General features: G+C 38.7%; 1 pseudogene; it reads right to left on the reverse strand.

Annotated features, from left to right (window-relative positions):
* Positions 1-3,892: 3,892 nt before the first annotated feature.
* Positions 3,893-5,474, reverse strand: LOC100734194 (serine/threonine-protein kinase OSR1-like; annotated as a pseudogene).
* Positions 5,475-5,858: the final 384 nt, after the last annotated feature.

A 5,858-nucleotide genomic window follows, 5' to 3' on the forward strand; every position in this document is an offset into this window, starting at 1 on the left:
CCATTGATCTATATACATGCCCACTTGCTATATGACTGGCTCCCCATTTGTCTCCAATTTAATCAATTGTACCTGAGCAAATAATCTTATTGATTGACGATAGTTCTAATTCCCGTCTTATGAGTGCCCATTTTTTCACTTGCTTTGGAGCTGTCTCAACATGGGGTTATGCTCCATAACATCCCTAGAAAATACAGGGTTCTAAGCAAGCTATTCACCATCCCTTCTGTCTCTCTCAGACAGAAGCTTTCTTTCTTTCAATAAATATATTCTGTCCTTAGCCTCCATTGTTCCTAAAATTTATTCTTCAACTTTAGAGAATACAAACTTGTATTGGACATTTAGTAGACTGGATTTTTTTTTTCCTTGTATCATTGGTCGTTGGCAAACCACAAAACTCTCAGGACCCCTTTTGTGTGTCACTGAAACAGAAGCTTCTTTCTCTCAGTAAATATATTCTGGTTTTAACCTTCATTATTCCTCAAATTCATTCTTCAGTTTTGGAAAACATGAATTTGTACCAGGTATCTAGTAGGTTGAGTTTCTTTGCCTATATCAAGAGAAACAATTATTTCACAAAGAAAAATGTAATGAAAATATTATCTTAATAAGCAACCATACTTATGCAAACTATGTTTTCTTTTATATTTGTATAAATTAACTTCTACGTTATCTTTTATTACAGTTACCATAAGAAAGTTCTCTCAGATATTCTTTTAGTGTTACTAACTTGGCATAAAATTTTGGAAATTAGAGATGTGTCTAAAATGTAAATTCATCCTACTAGTTTTTCTTCCAATAACATATCATTAGGACATATATGTGGGTCAATATAGAACTAGAGGGTTTCACAGTTGTTGCAGGATTTTCAAGTAAATATTAACATTCAATAGTTGAGTTAGTTTATGCTTCAGAGTTATGTCGGAACTACATATGGGTACACAAAGGCTTATATCACTACACTGTAAAATAGTTTCTAGCTGAGGATGTTAGAATGGCCCCTAACATATCAAAGTTTTACTTTTGATCATATAAAAATATTGAATTAAGAAGAGTTTATCAATGTATCATTCATCTTTCTGTTGCTGGTACAAAATCCCAGAAATATAAAACTAAAGAAGGAAATATTTGATATGAGCTAATTATTTCAGAAGTTTCAATACACGGATGACCAGTGAGTGCATGGAAAACAACATGGTAGATGGGCATAGATAAGCAAAGATATGCAACTTGCTGTAGTTTGGAAGCAGAGAAGCGAACTCACACTCAGAAGAGTGATATACTAACTTCTCAGGCTTCTATGAAGCCAATTAAATTGATAAAGTTAATGAACACAGCTAGTATAGAAATTGTTTAATAAATCATGCAGATATGATCTAGGAATTTTGTACTATTACAGAAATGCAGTATTTATTTTTAATTTCATTTAAAAAGGGAGACATTTTATATGAAAAAAAGTCATACCTCTCTCTAATACATATATAATTAGATTGGTAGATATAGATACCATTAATGTAAAACTGAAAATTTAAAAATCTCAAAAAAATAACATAGTACTTAGACAATTAGGAAAATAGAAATATAAAGATATACACACATTGCATATGATATTCAGTGAAATTTCTAGAAATATATACATAATGAAAGTAAATTATTGTCACATTTGGAATCAAAATATGATGATACTTTATACCTTATATTTAGTAAAAGAGTTATAAATCCTTATATATTAGTTACATGTGTAAATCTATGCTACTTGTGATATTTTTAATGATGCATTGGGTTGCTTTATCTTTATCTGTTCCTTTTGTTAATATAGTTTTGACAAATATTTGCATTTCTTGCACTGATATATATTCCTGCGCTTCAAAGATGTATATCAAGTTACTATCATTAAAACTATTTCTGACTTTAATTTTGCATGTAAATTTTACCTTACAGTATTAGTTATCTGTCTCTAATGTTTTTAATAAATCTCTTTGCCACTTTGTCCCACTCAACAATATGGAGTTTACATATTTTGAGACTACTTTGTTGGTTTCTTAAATAGTTTGCTGAAATGTTTACAAAGTGTTTACAAGGAGTTTACTGTTATCCAAGGAATTGTACACATTTTATTTGATAAGTTTGGATAAGTTCGCTATCTCACCACTCTCAAGGAAAAAATCACCGTCCTACACTTCTGAAAGTTTTCTGTGACCATCTAGTTTTGTTTGTTCATTTTTGGTTGCAAAAACTTTAAATATTAGGTTTACAAGTCTAACAAATTTTGCAGGTCCAAACTACATCATTTACTATATACACTGTACGCACCTCAGATCTCTGCCACTTCTTTTATCTGGCATAGCTGAGCATTTGTACTCACTGGATATCTAGTCCTCATTTTCCCTGCTTCCAGTCCCTACCAACCTCTATTATAGTCTCTGTTTTTCCGACCTAGACCATTTTTCTGCCCTTATCTTGAACTGCCTACTTAACCAGCCTGAATTTCTGCCCGACGTGAGCACTAATAAGCAGTAAGTTCATCTTTGGGTAAACTAACTCAAACTGGTTGTGTAAGATGACTGACTGACCACCAGACAACGTATGCCTCATTATAATTCCATCTCACTGCTACATGATACACCTTCCAACAACATGGCAGTTGACAGTTGTCATAGCAACTACCAGAAAGTACCCAAAAGGAACAAAACAGGCGGTGCCTTAATTATTGAGACAGACATAATGTTTTCCCCTTTATTAGCTTATTCCTGCCTTTATTCTTCTGCTTCCATCTACAATCTCCAAACTCCTCACAGGGTAAGAATTTTTACCTGTCACTTCTCTTCCTACACCAGAGAAATAGTCTCCTTTAAGGTTTTATCAAACTTTTGTCTTCTAATTTGTTCCACAACTTCTTTTTTTTAAAGGGCAACTTATTCTTTTTTGATTTAAAATAAAGAAAACATATAGTAAAATACAAAGCCAAAAACGGGGGAAAGTTGAATATTTTACATCTTTCATAATCTAGCATACATCACAAGGAGGAACCTCTGTTTATCGACACACTATTATTATGGCCTCCAGATTAGAGACAGTACCAGCTGGCTCTAGGATTTGGTTCAAAACTTAAGTAAAACTCTCCAATTCATTAGTCCTTTAGAAAGACCACACATTTCACAAATAGCATTGCAGCATTTCATTTTGTGCTGTATAGTTAATGTAGCCATCTACTCCAGGGACAGGGTAACCTGGAGACCAGGAGCACTCTAACCACAACTCCTGGTAAGGTTTCATGCTGTTCCTCCTGGGCCTACTCTCTCAGGATCACTGCAGAAGCCAGGAGGAATTCACCACACATCATGCACATAACACTGTCCTGCGATGCCTGGGGTGGGGGGTGTCTGTCTCCTAACTCCCAAAAGAGCAACTGAGCTGAAAAGAGAGAGAAAGCCCAGCCCACTTCTGTTGTTAGGCCTTCCCTGCAGAGGTTCACAGGTAATGGTGGCTGGAGAAAGTGGACGAAAGATAGGCTGCTACTCATGCCTAGCCCAGCATCAGACCATCCCCAAACCACAAGCTAGAACACTTTTGACTCCTTCCCAGGTTCACAAATAAATAGATTTTGATGATTTTGCTTGAAGCCAATGAACAGCTATTCAAGCCACTAATCTTGTGACAAACAGGACATTATCCCCTTCCCAAACTCCATTTTCCATTTCCCTGACTTTGCTTCCGCATCTCCACTCCTCGCACACCTCGCACCCCTCAAAAAAAAGAAAAAAGAAAAACATGAACTATTTTTCCAGAAATCTGACCAATCTTTTGTCTCTCTCCTGATTCAGAAGGCTTTCTTCTTTAACCAATCCTGCTAAAACCTTGGTGTAATCTTCTAATCTACTCTCCTCCCAAACCTCATCGTATATTCATCCCTTTTCCTTCTCAACATCCCTCCCTTTCCTAACAGGCCTCTGCACTCTAGTGGATAAATAAAGCTCATGACTAAAGCCACAGAATCAGAAAAGGTATGGGAACAACTGTCAGGCGTATTCCAAAATCTCTACCGTAGACTAGGAAGGCAGAAATGAGTTCCTGACATGCCCTCCACTGTACCTCTCCCAGGAGTAAATTCAAATTGAATACCATCTAGTTCTTTTTTGGAATTCCTTAGTCTTAGTACTATACTGCTAGGGGACCTTGGTTTCTTGTGACACTCCTCCCAAAGACAAAGCCAGAGCTGTTTTTCCTGTCTCTGCAGAGACTCGAGGTGGCTGGAATCTGCCCAGCTGGCTGAGGTAGATGACCGGAAATCCGTTCTGTAACCTGCAGCCAAGTACCCATGGGATCAGCTACTGAGAAGAGCTCAGAATTTGACAATGATTCTTTCTCTGGAGGAGACCTGAGTTGTGAAATTGCAGCTGTCCGTTCCTCACTTTCTTCATCCAATTCCTCATCACTCCGTTCCCAGCCTCCGTCCTCTGTCTTGTGAAGACGTCCTCAGGAACCTGGTACTCTCAGGATCTTTTTAGCTCTTTCAGAAGTGGTAGGCACTTTCTGAAATACTTTTTCTTGAAGAAATTCTTTATTCTTTGCTTTCTGAAAAAAAAAATTGTGCCTTAACAGTTCTGCTGTTGTTGGTTTTTTCTCTGGATCCATTTGAAGGCACAATGAAATCATTTTTCTAAATGATTTTCCACATTTTTTCAGCATTTCTTTCTCTTGAACACCAGTTCCCAAAGAAGGAGGATCACTATGTAGTGTCAGTATTAATGCCTTCCTTGGTGGATCCTTATGATAAGGAGCTTCCTCTGTAGTCAATTTAATCGCTGTGATTCCAAAACTCCAAATATCAGCTTTGAAGTCATAACCTCGGAACTGTTCCATAACCTCAGGTGCCACCCAGCAAGGTGTGCCCACAAAGGTCTTTCTCACTTTATTAAAAGTCTGCAATCTGTACTGAGCCATCTTCTCCAAAGAGTATTTCCTACTTTCACATCTGTCTGGATCTGCCCATTTTTATCCAGGTATTCCAGTCCTACTAGCCCTTCTCTATCGTAGCAATGGTAGGTTCACCGAGTACTCACTCCACTGTAGTGATCTCCCTTTGCCACAATGTGCTTACTAATATCCAGAACAGAACCTCCATTAGCAGCTTCATCTTTTAACCACCAAAGATGTGTAGCATGATACAATATTAGAATGGTGGCACTGACTGATGGCTTGAATTTCTTTCAGGAATTCCTCCATGCCAGTGTGACATTTCTCAAGGTTTATCTCTTTCATTGTCACTTTCTCCTTTTTAGGGGCACAATAAGCAGCTTGGACCACGCAGCTGCTCCACTCCCGATCACCTCCTGCAGCTCTTAATCCTCCAGGTTCATGGGCCAGGGTAGGGCCCCCCAGGCCTGGGACATGACCTTAGCAGCATTCTTGGTCCTCCTCAAACTCACTGACCTCCCCGGTTTTCTCTCTGAGTCTCCCCACCCCAACGGCTGTGTCCCCACCAACCGCCTGAGGAACAGCCAGGGGTCCAACCGCAGGCTCGGGGTCACTGTGCAGCTCAGCAGCTGCAACTCACAGCTCCAGCGGACCTCACTTCCTTCCCCTCTGTGTCCTGCAGTCCCCAGCCTGGCCCACTTAGTGGCCTTGGCCTCTACAGCACCCACACCAGAACCTTTGCCTGGGCCCCGCTCCTGTCCTCTGTCCCACAATTTCTAAAAGGGGAAAAAAATGCTCACTTTGAGGGGAGTAATTCCTAAGTACTATAGCTATAGCTGTTACAGTGGCTCATCCAGCATCTGTCCTATGCCTGGCTTATTTCAGTTAATATAAAGTATTTTAGGTTCATTCACATTGTTGCAATTGGCAAGATTTACTTT

This window comes from Cavia porcellus, unplaced genomic scaffold, assembly GCF_034190915.1.
Source record: "Cavia porcellus strain 051 isolate PalLab524CR breed Dunkin Hartley unplaced genomic scaffold, mCavPor4.1 scaffold_4, whole genome shotgun sequence".
NCBI classification, from domain to species: Eukaryota; Metazoa; Chordata; class Mammalia; order Rodentia; family Caviidae; genus Cavia; species Cavia porcellus.